General features: G+C 44.5%; 1 protein-coding gene across 1 annotated transcript in view; it reads left to right on the forward strand.

Moving 5' to 3' along the window:
* The first annotated feature begins 510 nt into the window (after positions 1 to 510).
* The window catches only part of CX3CR1 (C-X3-C motif chemokine receptor 1), a 107708-nt gene continuing 93299 nt past the window's right edge, over positions 511 to 14919 (forward strand). Inside the window, exons 1-2 of the mRNA XM_058443019.1 lie at positions 511 to 594; positions 2309 to 2525. The gene's annotated coding sequence lies outside the window, so the exon portion shown is untranslated. The remainder of the gene's footprint in view (positions 595 to 2308; positions 2526 to 14919) is intronic.

A 14919-nucleotide genomic window follows, 5' to 3' on the forward strand; every position in this document is an offset into this window, starting at 1 on the left:
TCGGATCCTGCTAGTCCAGGGGCTGCGGGCGCGGAACAGTCCCGCCGCGGGAATTATGCGCCGCTCTTCACCCGCGCCGCAGACTCCGCGGCTCTGCTCTCCCGCCCATCCTGCCCTGCTGCAGGCTTCAGCACCAGAGGAGATGAGAGTCTGTGTATCCGGGGGTGGAGGAAGCGCCGAAGGAACTCTGTAGAAGGGGAGATTTCGCTTCCGGGTGGGACGCTCGTCACGTGAGGGTGTTCTGAGTGCCACCTGGTGAAAGCGCCCAGAACTGCAGGATCCGCGCTTCCCTGCACCCAGAACTTAATGGGGCGTCTGCGGGGAACTTTGCTTTTGCGTGGAACGTCTAAACGTATTTACAATCCAGACCTGGTCTGCCCAGTAAGGCAGCCACTAGCCAACGGGGGCTATTGATTTATTAATTGATACATTAATTTTAATTATATTAAAAACAAGCAGTGTGGAATGCTTTCTCCTTAAACAGGCTTTTTTTTGTTTTGTTTTTTTTCAGGACCATATTTCCTCTTAAATGCTGAAAGTTTAGGATTTTATACGTACTGTATGAATAAACCACACGCTGGATATCTAAGACTGGTGAGGTTAAAATCTCAATAATTTTTATATGTTGAAATGATATTTTGGATATATTGGGTTAGGTGAATTATTAAAATTAATTTCAGGCTGGGGGCAGTGGCCCAGGCCTGTAATCTCAGCACTTTGTGAGGCCTAGTCCGGAGGATTGCTTGAGGGAGCCAAGGAGTTGGAGACCAGCATGGACAACAAAGCAAGACCCCGTCTTTAAAACAAATAATAATAACTTCAGTGTTTGTTTTTAAATGTGGCTAGTAAAACATTTAAACTTTAACATGTGGCTCCCATTACATTTCTGTAGGACAGCGCTGGTCTAGTTGGTTAAAATTCTGGTTTATTGCTCACCTGGAACCTGTCAATGGCTTTTTTGGTCTCCCAACTTCCCCTTATGCCTGTCTGGCTGATCCATGGAAAAGCATTACTGCTGGGATCCTGACACTGCTGTTGAAAATGCAAGCATACACTTTCAGTGGCCCTGGTAATCTGCAGAATAAAGTCCAAGCTTTTCATAGCAACCTTTGCTACTTTCTACATTCATCACCCAAGAACTAGATCAGAAAGGAAACTGACTTAGGGAGCAAGATAATATTTTTTGAGGCTTCATTCCTGTGCTTCTGAGGTACATAGAACAGGCAAGAAAGTGGTCCCAGAGGAGATTATTCCCAGAAAGGATTAAGGAAAGTATAAACATTAAAAAAAAAAAAAATTACAGGCCGGGCGCGGTGGCTCACGCCTGTAATTCCAGCTACTCGGGAGGCTGAAGCAGGAGAATGGCCTGAACCCGGGAGGTGGAGCTTGCAGTGGGCCGAGATCGCGCCACTGTGCTACAGCCTGGGCGACAGAGCGAGACTCCATCTCAAAAAACAAAACAAAATTACAAACCTGCCTGGTGAATGAATACTTTGCTGGCCTTTGTTCTAAGCTGCAAGGCTCATTTTCTTTGTGCAGTATTGATGTTGATAACTATGCACTGAAACTTCTTTTTAAAGAAAGACCTAATTCCACCCTGACACACGCCCCCGCTGCACTGATTCCATAAGACAAGAATTCCTACTTTTGATAAATCATGGGTTGGCATATTTTAGAGACTGCTCTTGGCCACTCTGGGTGTGGGAACACAGGTGGGATCTAGAGAGAAAGCCAGCCCTCCACTCCCTCACCCTTCCAGGTATGCCTGCCTGGCTATGGGCTCAGAAGAAATGGGCTGGCTTTCAAGGGTGGCAGCTGGCAGATTTCCCTCCTCTGTGTCTGCTCCTGCCATGCTTACTCATAACTCTAAAGCCCACAGGCCCTTCTTTTCCCACATCTCCTCCCCTGGATGTTTGTGGGGATGCAGAGATATATAATGATCATGGGAAAAGAGCATCACCGATTGGCAGATGAGTGGGGGGTTTGGAGCAGTACTTAATGGCAAGGTTGGAGGAGTGAATTTTTTTAGAAAACATTGTGACTTTAATTCATAACAAGGTCATTAGCATAAGGCAAGCCTTAATAGATTTATCTGCAGTTAAGGGAAGGTGATTTGGCTCTTATGACCTAACTTCCCCCAATTACACACTGGTCCCTCAAAGATCCAAAGTGGCCCTTGTTTTCTGGATTGTATGATCAGGTTACATGATGCTTTCCCATCCCAAGGATTGTAGACACCCTCTACCCAGGAAGAAATACACATGTATCAGTTTGGATACATGACCTCCTCTTAAAACTTTATTCACAGCAAGTCTTGACATCTGGAGGAGTTTCCACCATCCAAGAAGGAAAAGGTGAAGACCCACATGGGAAGCTGGAGGTGAATGTGAGAGACAGAGGCTGCTCAGATAGGGGCTTTGGTTTCCTGTCTGCCTATCAGAGCAGGAGGAGGTGGGCCTTGCAGCACCTTGCATCTGTGTCACTTCATTTGTAAGAAGATGGCTGGAATGGTGAAGCGCACACAGGTAAATCACTTCCCCCACCCCCATGTTTCCAGCAGACCAGCTCAGCAAGATCTTTCTACCTGCCTGGAGTCAGAGCTGCTTCTGGAAATATCTAAATTTTCTCTTCTACTGATGCCAAAACAATGAGGCCAGTCTTTGCCTTTTGGAAACCAATAGGGGATTGAGAGGGGAGATACCATGCATTCTCTCTGCCACAACCTCCCTTACCGCCCGTCTTCATCAGTCTCTCTCCATTAGACTGGCCTCTCAGTCTAATGGGCATCTTATGATGGTCTTCGTCCTATAACTAATGGAGGCTCCTCTCCATCTGAACACCTGCTCCCATCCTAAACACACACAACCTGAAAGAGAAGCCTTAAGAGTCTCCAAGGGCACTGGCTTCACCAGTGGGGGAAGCCACTCTCTGCCTGATCACAGGGATGGGTGAATACTGCAGAAAAAAGGGAATTCTAATGGCTTTACCCAGAAGCTTCCACAAAGAGGATGGTCCTGTCACTGCTTTGGGCTTCACAAGAAGGAAACACCTTCCTTCCTTCTGTGCCAGTGACTGTTGCCTGTAACCTCACCCCTGAGCCAAGGGTGACCCGGCTACGAGAGAACAATGAGTTAGAGCAGCTTACAAGCTGGTATCCGAGGGGGGGCAGATGGCTCTGTGGGGTGGACTGTGTTCCTGCAGGAATGGGATCTTCACATTCTACTCCAAAGACCAAGTTGTTAGAGGAAGTGGAAGGGAGAGGAGCCATGGTGCGTGCCCAGGTGGTGTGGTGTTTTGTGTTTTGTCATATGGAAGCCACAAGTCACTCCGTCAACATTTTGACAAAGCAGTTCTCCATCTTCTGGAAAAAATCAAACTCATCTTGTTTTCCTGCTTTCTTCACAATGAGGAAACAGGCAACATTTTGGCTAAAAGTTTATAAACATAAGCACATATTTTCTGGTCACAAATCTTCTAGGTCCTGATTGATCTGGATTTCCCACAGGGGTGAGCAGGACCCACTTGTGGTTTGCTTATAGCTCTATCCATACGTGGAAGGTTTTATTTATTTTGAGACGGAGTTTCTCTCTCGTTGTCCAGCCTGGAGTGCAATGCTGTGATCCCGTCTTACCACAACCTCCGCCTCCCAGGTTCATGCAATTCTCCTGCCTCAGCCTCCTGAGTAGCTGGGATTATAGGCATGCGCCACCATGCCTGGCTAATTTTGCATTTAGCAAAATTAGCAAAATGTTGGTCAGGCTGGTCTCAAACTCCCGACCTCAGGTGATCCGCCCACTTTGGCCTCCCAAAGTGCTGGGATTACAGGCATGAGCCACTGCGCCCGGCCAGGTTTTCTTTATCTTTGACAGAATGACTTTTTTTATAAGCAAGCATCTTGTGTAACAGTTAGTTTTATGTGTCAACTTGGCTAGGCTATAGTACCCAGTTTTCAATTAAACACTAACCCAGGTGTCGCTGTGAAGGTATTTTGTGGATGTGGTTAACCTCTATAATCAGTTGACTTTAAGTAAAGGAGATTATCTTTCATAATCTGGATGAAAGAAAATCAGGACACATATTTCCCTGACAGATACACCTTGTTTCCCCTCCTTAAAGGGTAGAGGCTATCTCCTGCTCTTTTCTGTGTGTCCTTGAGAGACCACTGAGGCAGAGTAATGCTGTAAAAAGAAAGTGGACTTTGGAATCAGGCATTGATTCTGTATTTGATCCTGGCTTTGTCACCTGCTAGCTGTGTATTCATCTCAACTTTCTTGTTTGTTCATTTTGAGATAAGTCTTGTGCTGTTGCCCAGGCTGGAGTGCAATGGTGTAATCTCAGCTCACTGCAACGGCCGCCTCCCGGGCTCAAGCGATTCTCCTGCCTCAGCCTCCTGAGTAGCTGGGATTACAGGCGCACGCCACCACGCCCAGCTAATTTTTGTATTTTTAGTAGAGACAGGGTTTCACCATGTTGGCCAGGCTGGTCTCAAACTCCTGACCTCAGGTGATCACCTGCCTCGGCCTCCCAGATTGCTGGGATTACAGATGTGAGCCACTATGCCTGGCCAGTTTATGGGCCTTAATTAGAGGTCAAGAGTGAAGCCTCCCATATATAAAATTAAATACTTAGGGTAGATTCAGTGGCTCCAGCTTGCAATCCCAGCATTTTGGGAGGACGAGGCACGAGGATCTCTTGAGCCCAAGAGTTCAAGACCAGCCTGGGCAACATAACAAGACCTTGTCTCTACAAAAATCACAACAGTAGCCAGGTGTGGTGGAATGAGCCTGTGTCCCAGCTACTCGGAAGGTGCAGACAGGACAGTCTCTTGAGCCCAGGAATTCAAGACTGCAGCAAACTATGACTGCACCACTGCACTCCAGCCTGGGTGACAGAGCAAGACCCTGTGTCTATTTTTTTTTATTCCAAATACTTACCAAACATCTGCATTTTTACCACAAATCTCAAAGCAAGATTTCTAATGACAGATTAGGTATGTAAATTAGAACTCTTCCCGCTGGCCACTTTGTCTCTTAACACGTGGGACTCCATCATCTGCCATTCTTTTTTTTTTTTTTTTTTTTTGAGGCGGAGTCTCGCTCTGCCGCCCAGGCTGGAGTGCAGTGGCGCGATCTCGGCTCACTGCAAGCTCCGCCTCCCGGGTTCACGCCATTCTCCTGCCTCAGCCTCTCTGAGTAGCTGGGACTACAGGCGCCCGCCACCACGCCCGGCTGATTTTTTTATATTTTTAGTAGAGACAGGGTTTCACCGTGGTCTCGATCTCCTGACCTCGTGATCCGCCCGCCTCGACCTCCCAACATCTGCCATTCTTTCCCATCCATTCTCTTTCACCCAGTCAGAAGCTCAGTTCAAACTGGCCACTAGAGGGAACATGTGTCCTGTCCCCAACAGGTTGTGGGTCCTGGCCTCAGGTTGTAAATTACCTGATAGTCCCACTGGCATTGTCACTGAGCTACTGGCCTTGGGTGTACCAGGGTGAAGGCACTGGCCCTTAGTCCCAGACACTGCCCCTTTCCAATTCCTCACGTATGCTTCATTTGTCTGGTCTATACAGGAGACCAGCTGTGGTGGGAAGTATAAGGAGATGCCAGGAGTGGCTTCGGATAGAGGTGGAGAGAACACTGAACTAAAAGGAGTTTCTGATGCTAGTCCAATATCTGACAAAAACTCAGTATCCCCTCTCTAGGCCTCAGCTTTCTGACGTGTAAGATGAGGGCCTTGAACTAAGTGGCTCCAAGTTCCTTTTCTGGGCTAATATCGTATGAATTGGGGATCGTGATCTCCAGACTCCCTTGGTCCTGACTTTCAGGCTAATGCAAGCCACAGAGGAGATATAGGAGATAGGCTGGGGCACAGATTGCATTGAGGAAAATGCATATGCATAAACAAAGTTTTGCCAACAGTTCTGTATTATTTAGAGCACCCCTGCAAGCCCAGTTAAACACTACTGATGTAGGGTGTTTCAACATATCAGGGACAGCTTTAGCAATCTTAGCAAGGTCTGCTTCTTTAAGGAATTGCACAGAGCACCGACAACCTGGAAGTCTTGTCCATGACCCATCCAGTCTTCTCCATGAACTCATTATATAGCCTCACCATGACAGGGCTCCAGCTGGCATTGGGGAGGGAGTAATCCTTTGTATCAGACTGGAGGTGGCTACTGCTTGAGACCTGAAAAGTCCAAAAGGGGTGGTGGACTGTCCCCAGTACCTTCCAATTTGACTCATTCATTCAAGTATTTACCTAATAGATGAGTCTGTTTTCATCTCGCAGAGCATGCACAAATGCCCAGAGGTAAGAGAGAGCATGTCAGATTCCTAGAACTGTAAATGTGGAAACGTCTAGTAGGAGGGAAGGAATGGAAGGGAGGAGGCCAGAGGGAGAGCCTGGGGCCCTCCATCAACCATGTAGGAGAATGTAGGCTTTATGCTGAAGAGGTTTAAGCAGGAGAATGAAAGGGTCAGATTTGCATGTTAGAAGGATTTCTGTACATGGGAAGTTACAAACTGGTCAAGTCTCACTGACACTGGGGAGCCTTGCTGATATACAATTCAAAGACACATTCTTTCCCCTGCCTGTTTCCTTTCAGCTTCCAGCTCCTCTGTGCCTCCCTCTCCTGCTCCCCAGTTCCTTCAGGTTCTGTTTCTAAGACGGTTCACCTTGTTTGACTATGTAGTTTATTTTATCTCCTTACTGTCCTATTACAATCAGAAGGCTCAACCACCATCCTGGCTAACACAGTGAAACCCCATCCCTACGAAAAATACAAAAAATTAGCCAGGCGTGGTGGCGGTTGCCTGTAGTCCCAGCTACTCGGGAGGCTGAGGCAGCAGAATGGCGTGAACCTGGGAGGCAGAGGTTGCAGTGAGCCGAGGTCGCGCCACTGCACTCCAGCCTGGGTGACAGAGTGAGACTCCATCTCAAAAAAAAAAAAAAAAAAGGTGGCTCAACCAGAGACTCCCTGATTGAGATGATTGAGTCCAGATAGCTGGCCCTCCCCACTGGGAATTTTGGATAATCCATCATATGACAACACCTTCTTTTATCTTCTACCTGGTTATTGTTTGAATTCACTGGTGCCAATCAGTCCTTCCTGTTCTTGGTACAGTTTCTACTTTTTCTGGTGCATTAATCTGGCTTACTCACAATCCCCTTTATATGCTCTTCTCTACCTAAACAGATGGAGAGAAACAAAGCTTCTTAAATTACTTATAAACCGACAAGCTCTTAAAGGCGAGGGGTCAGGTGTGAAGGAATGATCAACGATTGTTACTGCCACTCTGCAGGAAGCTCTTCTTTTGTGAGCTAGTGGATGGTAGTGGCATTTGAATTCAATCTCTGAAACTTTTTCCCATTAATATGCCACACTTACTGCTGCTTGTCACTTAACTGCTCTGAGCATCAATGTTCAAATGTGTAAAAATGAGAATAACACCACCCTCCCTGCAAATTGCTGTGCAAACTGCATGAGGTAGTGATAATGTGAATGGACCTAGCTCAGTACCTGCCAGAGCAAGCATTCCAAGATGCTAATTTCATCTGAATTCAACAGAAAAAAATCTCTCCTTCTCCAGTTTGAGCCCGAAGAATTTTTTTTTAGCAATGATTGTATTAACGAAGCCTGGACTGAAATCTTTTTTGGGATGAGGTTACTCATGAAAATATGAAAGGGATGACATCCAGTTGATGCTACTTCTTAGCACTTAAATTGCACACAATTCACCTTTAATTCTGCCTTTTTTTTTTTTTTTTTTTTTTTTTGAGATGGAGTCTCGCTCTTGTTCCCCAGGCTGGAGTGCAGTGGCGTGATCTCGGCTCACTGCAACCTCCGCCTCCCAGGTTCAAGCAATTCTCTAGCCTCAGCCTCCTGAGTAGCTGGGATTACAGGAGCCTGCCATCATGCCTGGCTAATTTTTGTATTTTTGTAGCGATGGGGTTTCACCGTGTTAGCCAGGCTGGTCTTCAACTCCTGACCTCAGGTCATCTGCCTGCCTCAGCCTCCCAAAGTGTTGGGATTACAGGCGTGAGCCACTGTGCCCGGCCTAGAAAGTATCTTATTAAAATGTAACTGCTGCTTTCCCTCTAGGTGCTACTGCTCAGATTTTCTTTCCCCAGTTCTGCCCACACTAGGGTTTGGCAATTCAACTTTCCCATATCAGAAATGTTCAAGAGAAACTAGAGGATGGCTACAGAGTCAGTAAGAGTGAAGGGACCTCTAGGTACTGTCTCCTAGCCCTTGGTGGCCTCACTTTGAGATCCTCACCCCTCAAAATAGGCTAACAGAGCCAAGTGTAATGAGCACCTTCTAAGAATCAGGAGCCCTGGCCCTAAGTCTTCATGAATTTGCCAATATCTGCTGTGGCCTTGGGCAGGCCAACTTGTATTTCCAGGCCTTAGTTTCCTCATCTGTCAAAGGAGAGCAGCAGATCGAATACTATCTAAGGTGTTAGCTGTCTCATTCTGGGGCTCTATGACCAGCCTCGGCTGCCCAGCATCTGGCGATGAGGACACACACAGTGATGAGCTGGACCAGCTGATCTGGGTGGCAGGTGCTGGCCAGCCAGAGCTTGGAGAAGGGGTGCTGCATGTCGGCACCCCACCAGACATCTGAGGCCTCTCTGCAGCACGATGTCCAGCTGAGATCTGCCAACTGAACCTCCTCACAAAGGCTAGCTTCGCTCCTATTAGATAAGCATTGGCCTGAGGTTCTTCCTCAGCCAAGCAGAGCCTGTCTTTGTCTCCTGGGAGGCGGAGGACAGCAGCAAAATCCACCCCCCTTCCCTTGCCAGGCAAAACACTAAGCAATCGTAAGTTAGTAAATTACAAATGCATTTGATGTGTAGAGCTGCCAGGAATTTTGGTTGTGTTAACCAGGTACCTGGAATAATTGGATCAATCTTAGAATGTTTTGCATGCCAAGGGTCATTAAGGTAACCAACAATGGCCAGGAACCAACAATAACAATCAGTCCCTGCATGTAAGGACAGTTGGCCCTGGGCACCTCACCCTAGTTCTTAGCTCTGTCTTGTTGTAGGAGCCCAGTTTCTTCATTCATTCAAAAAATATTAATTAAGCACATATTATGTGCTCTAGGTTCTGGGGATATGGTAGTGAACAAAACAGGGCTTACATCCTATAGGTAATGACTAATTATTGTGCTTTCTACACCCCAGGTACTGTTATAAATGTTTCTGCTTTATTTCTTTTAATACTTATAAGATCTCATATACAGTCCAAATTTGAATTTCACCAATTGTCCGCAAACTGTCCTTCATGGCATTTTCTCCCCTATCCAGAATCCAATTTAGAATTATATATTAATATTTCAGTGAGATGTCATGTCTTTTTAGTTTCCTTTAATCTGGACCAGTGCTTTAGCCTTTCTTTTTTTTTTTTTTTTTTTTTTTTTGAGACGGAGTCTCGTTCTGTCGCCCAGGCTGGAGTGCAGTGGCGCAATCTCGGCTCACTGCAAGCTCCGCCTCCCGGGTTCACGCCATTCTCCTGCCTCAGCCTCCAAGTAGCTGGGACTACAGGCGCCCGCCACCACGCCCGGCTATTTTTTTTTGTATTTTTAGTAGAGACGGGGTTTCACCGTGGTCTCGATCTTCTGACCTCGTGATCCGCCCGCCTCGGCCTCCCAAAGTGCTGGGATTACAAGCGTGAGCCACCGCGCCCGGCCGCTTTAGCCTTTCTTTGACAGACATATTCATATGATACCATGTATATATACACACAGGAATGAGCTCCAATTGTTTCTATTCTACTGTAGGCAAGTAGTGGTACTGCTAGCCAGTGAATAGTAGGTGATGTTAGAATACCATTTCAAAACCCTGAACACATAGACCAGAGGAATACATTATTACTATCCCAATTTTACATATAAGGAAACTGAAGCCCAGAAAAGTTTAAATAAGTTGCCCAAAGTTATACTACCAGTAGAAGGCTACATGCTGTTTATTTTATTAATAACCTTTGTATGTGTACAAAGGTTTTGCAGGTTACAGATTGGATATCAGGCCGTTCTATAGAATAGGCAGGAGAGATAGCACATCATCACCGTCTTCATCATCCCTATCTTACCAGTGACTAACCTCAAAGAGGTTAGTTCAGGCTGGCTTGTAAGTAAAGGAGCAGGGTCCAGGACAGGTCTTCCAATATATCTCTTGCGGTGTCCCCTAAGGAAAGCTTGGAATGATTCAAGATCCAGCAATATGTTCCACTTCACAAGTGTTGACTATTCCAAACAGTCTTTGCTAGGGTCAGAGAGTGAATAGTCCTGACACGCAGCAGTCTGGCAGAAGGTGGAGGAGACCTCTCTTCAAATCTCACCCCAACCACAGAGCTGATCCAATCCTGCTGTGCCCAGTGTGGTGGCTCCTCTCATAGGGCTGGCTGCACTCAGAATTGAGTCTTCCAGGGCATGGCCTGCTGTAGGCCAGGCAGTGGGTCAGCAAAGCTGAGAAAGCACAGGGCATGTGTAAGCATGGACTAGCTGGCCGATGCAGGAGGCAGGGTAGAGACGATTTTAAAGACATTCTACTCTGAGACTCTGTTATCAAGCTAAAGGGAGCTTGCTGCCCAATGCACTAGAAGCCAATACTATGATACCAGGTTTTGAGAGAAGAAAGACTTCTTATTGGAAGTTAACTCACAAGGTGACGGGAGTGTGAAGCTCAAATCTGTCTCTCTGTGCTGGCTTCAAAGCAGTATCTTTATTAGAAAAGGTTCAGGGGGTGGATTTTGAGATTAGGTGATTGGTGGAAGAAAAGTGGAGGTCTGGAAAGTCTCTGGGCATGTGCAGTTGTCTCTTCATGATACCTCATGGATCACATGTGCAAATTCGAGGGGAGTTAGTATGAATCATTTCGTGTAAATTCAGGCTGGTGATGTCAGCAAGCTGGTTCTGCCCAGACATGCACTGGCCATATTGATTCCAACTGATGTTAATCAGTTACTTTATCTCATAAGCAGAGAGAGTTTCAGTGTTAAAACAAATTATTTCTTTCTTAGCTGCCATCCTGCAAACTCAATTATTTCTATTAGTTACTGGTTTCTTTAACTTTTGAGGCACAGATTCATTTCTAATTTGACAGCCTCCTGGGTTAACAATAATAATCTGGAAAGATTCTTTCAAGAATAAGTGAGAAAATGCTGAGTAGGTGCCTAGCTCACAGTTGGTGTCTAAAAATGTGAGTGTTCCTTTCTTTCTTTCCATGTATTCCTCCTACTCTCATCATTTCTACTCAGTATTTCTTTTATTGATACATAATAGATGTACATGTTTTTGGAGTATGTGTGATAATTCGATACATTCACAGAATCGAATCAAGGTTGATGGGATATCTATCATCTTTTTTTTTTCCTTCAACTTTATTTTAAGTTCAGGGGTACATGTGCAGGATGTGCAGGTTTGTTACATAGGTAAACGTGTGCCATGGTGGTTTGCTGCACAGATAATCTCATCACCTAGGTATTAAGCCCAGCATCCATTAGCTATTCTTCCTGATCTTCTCCCTCCACCACCTCCCACCCCCAACAGGCCCCAGTAGGTGTTGTTCCCCCCGTGTGTCCTTGTCTTCTCATCATTCAGCTCCCACTTATGAGTGAGGACATGTGGTGTTTGGTTTTCTGTTCCTGTGTTAGTTTGCTGAGGAGAACAGCTTCCAGCTCCATCCATATTCCTGCAAAAGACATGATCTTGTTCCTTTTTATGGCTGCATAGTATTCCATGGTGTGTATGTACTAAATTTTCCTTAGTCTATCATTGATGGGCATTTGGGTTGATTCCATGTCTTTGCCATTGGGAATAGTGCTGGAGTGAACATATGCATGCATGTATCTTTATAATAGAATTATTTACATTCCTTTGGGTATGTACCCAGTAATGGGATTGCTGGGTCAAATGGTACTTCTGCCTCTAGAACTTTGAGGAGTTGCCACACTGTCTTCTACAATGGTTGAACTAATTTACACTCCCACTGACAGTGCAAAAGCGTTTCTATTTCTCCACAACCTCACCAGCATCTGTTGTTTTTGACTTTTTAATAATTGCTATTCTGACTGTTGTAAGATGGTATCTCAATGTGGTTTTGATTTGCATTTAATGATCAGTGATGTTGAGCTTTTTTTTTTTTTCATATGTTTGTTGACTGTATAAATGTCTGGATTTGGTTTGCCAGTATTTTGTTGAGGATTTTTGCATCAATGTTCATCAGGGATATTGGCCTGAAGGTTTCCTTTTTGTGGTTTCTCTGCCAGGTTTTGATATCAGGATGACACTAGCCTCATAAAATGAGTTAGGAAGGAGTCCCTCCTTTTTAATTGTTTAAAATAGTTTCAGCAGAAATGGCACCAGCTCTTCTTTGTACCTCTGGTAGAATTAAGCTGTGAATCCATCTGGTCCTGGGCTTTTTTTGGTTGGTAGACTGTTTATTATTGCCTCAATTTCAGAACTCATTATTGGTCTATTCAGGGATTCAATTTCTTCCTGGTTCAGTCTTGGGAGGGTGTGTATCAGTTTCTTCTAGATTTTCTAGTTTATGTGCATAGAGGTGTTTATAGTATTCTACAGTGTTTGTTTATATTTCTGTGGGGTCAGTGGTAATATCCCCCTTATCGTTTCTGATTGTATTTATTTGATTATTTTCTCTTTTCTTCTTTATTAGTCTAGGTAACAGTCTATCTATTTGATTAATTTTTTCAAAAAACCACCTCCTGGATTCACTGATTTTTTTGAAGAGTTTTTTGTGTCTCTATCTCCTTCAGTTCAACTCTAATCTTGATTATTTCTTGTCTTCTGCTAGCTGTAGGGTTTGTTTGCTCTTGGTTCTCTAGTTCTTTTAGTTGTGATGTTAGTTTTTTTTTTTTTTTTTGAGACCGAATCTTGCTCTGTTGCCCAGGCTGGAGTGCAGTGGCGCAATCTCGGCTCACTGCAAGCTCCGCCTCCTGGGTTCACACCATTCTCCTGCCTCAGCCTCTCTGAGTAGCTGGGACTACAGGCGCCCGCCACCACGCCTGGCTAATTTTTTGTATTTTTAGTAGAGATGGGGTTTCACCGTAGTCTCAATCTCCTGGCCTCGTGATCCGCCCACCTTGGCCTCCCAAAGTGCTGGGATTACAAGCGTGAGCCACCGCACCCGGCCTGATGTTAGGTTGTTAATTAGAGATCTTTCTAGTTTTTTGATGTGGGCATTTATTGCTATAAACTGCTTTAGCTGCATCCTTGAGATTCTGGTACACTGTCTCTTGGTTCTCATTAGTTTCAAAGAACTTCTTGATTTCTGCCTTAATTTTATTATTTACCCAGGAGACATTCAGGAGCAGGTTGTTCAATGTTGTTGTGTGGTTTTGAGTGAATTTCTTAATCTTGAATTCTAATTTGATTTCGCTGTGGTCTGAGAGACTGTTATGATTTCAGTTATTTTACATTTGCTGAATGTTTTACTTCCGATTATGTGATAAATTTTAGAGTAAGTGCCATGTGGCAATGAGAAGAATGTATATTTTGTTGTTTTGGGGTGGAGAGTTCTGTTTTATCAGGTCCACTTGATCTAGAGCTGAGTTCAGGTCCTGAATATCTTTATTAATTTTCTGTCTCGATGATCTGCCTAATATTGACAGTGAGGTGTTAAAATTTCCCGTTATTATTGTGTGGGAGTCCAGATCTCTTTGTAGGACTTTACGAACTTGCTTTGTGAATTGAATCTGGATGCTCCTGTATTGGGTGCATATATATTTAGGATAGTTATCTCTTCTTGTTGAATCAAACCGTTTACCATTGCGTGATGCCCTTCTTTGTCTTTTTTGATCTTTGGTTTAATGTCTGTTTTGTCAGAAACTAAGATTGCAACCCCTGCTTTTTTCTGTTTTCCATTTGCTTGGTAAATTTTCCTCCATCCCTTTCTTTTGAGCCTATTTGTGTCTTTGCATGTGAGATGAGTCCCTTGAAGACAGCATACTAATGGATCTCCTCTTTAGCCAGCTTGCCACTTGGTGTCTTTTAATTGGGGCATTTACTTAGCCCATTTACATTTAAGGTTAATATTGTTATGTGTGAATTTGATCCTGTCATCATGATGTCAGCTGGTTATTTTACAGACTTGTTTATGTAGTTGCTTCATAGTGTCACTAGTCTGTGTACTTCAGTGTGTTTTTGTAGTGGCTGGTAACAGTTTTTCCTTTTCATATTTAGTGCTTCCTTCAGGAGCTCTTGCAAGGCAGGCCTGGTGGTGACAAATTCCCTCAGCATTTGCTTTTCTGAAAAGGATCTCATTTATCCTTCACTTATGAAGCTTAGTATGGCCAGATATTAAATTCTGGGTTGGTAATTCTTTTCTTTAAGAATGTTAAATATTGGCCCCCAATCTCTTCTGGCTTATAGGGTTTCCACAGAGAGGCCCACTTTTACTCTGATGGGCTTCCATTTTTAGGTGACATGACCTTTCTCTCTAGCTGCCCTTAACATTTTTTCCTTCATTTTGACCTTGAAGAATTTGATGATTATGTGTCTTGGGGTTGATCTTCTCATGGAGTATCTTACTGGGGTTCTCTGGGTTTCCTGTATTTGAATGTTGGCCTGTCTTGCTAGGTTGGGGAAGTTTTCCTGTATCATTTCCTGAAGTATGTTTTCCAACTTGGTTCTGTTCTCCCTGTCTCTTTCAGGTACCCCAATCAGTGCTAAGTTCAGTCTTTTTACATAATCCCATATTTCTCAGAGAGTTTGTTAATCCTTTGTTATTATTTTTTCTTCTTTTTATCTGTCTTATTTCAGAAAGATAGTGTTCAACCTCTGAGATTCTTTTCTCTGCTTGGTCTATTCTGCTATTAATACTTGTGATTGCATTGTGAAGTTCTCATGTTGTGTTTTTCAGCTCCATAAGGTCGGTTATGTTCCTCTCTAAA

This window comes from Hylobates moloch, unplaced genomic scaffold (genome assembly GCF_009828535.3).
Source record: "Hylobates moloch isolate HMO894 unplaced genomic scaffold, HMol_V3 SCAFFOLD_8, whole genome shotgun sequence".
Lineage (NCBI taxonomy): Eukaryota > Metazoa > Chordata > Mammalia > Primates > Hylobatidae > Hylobates > Hylobates moloch.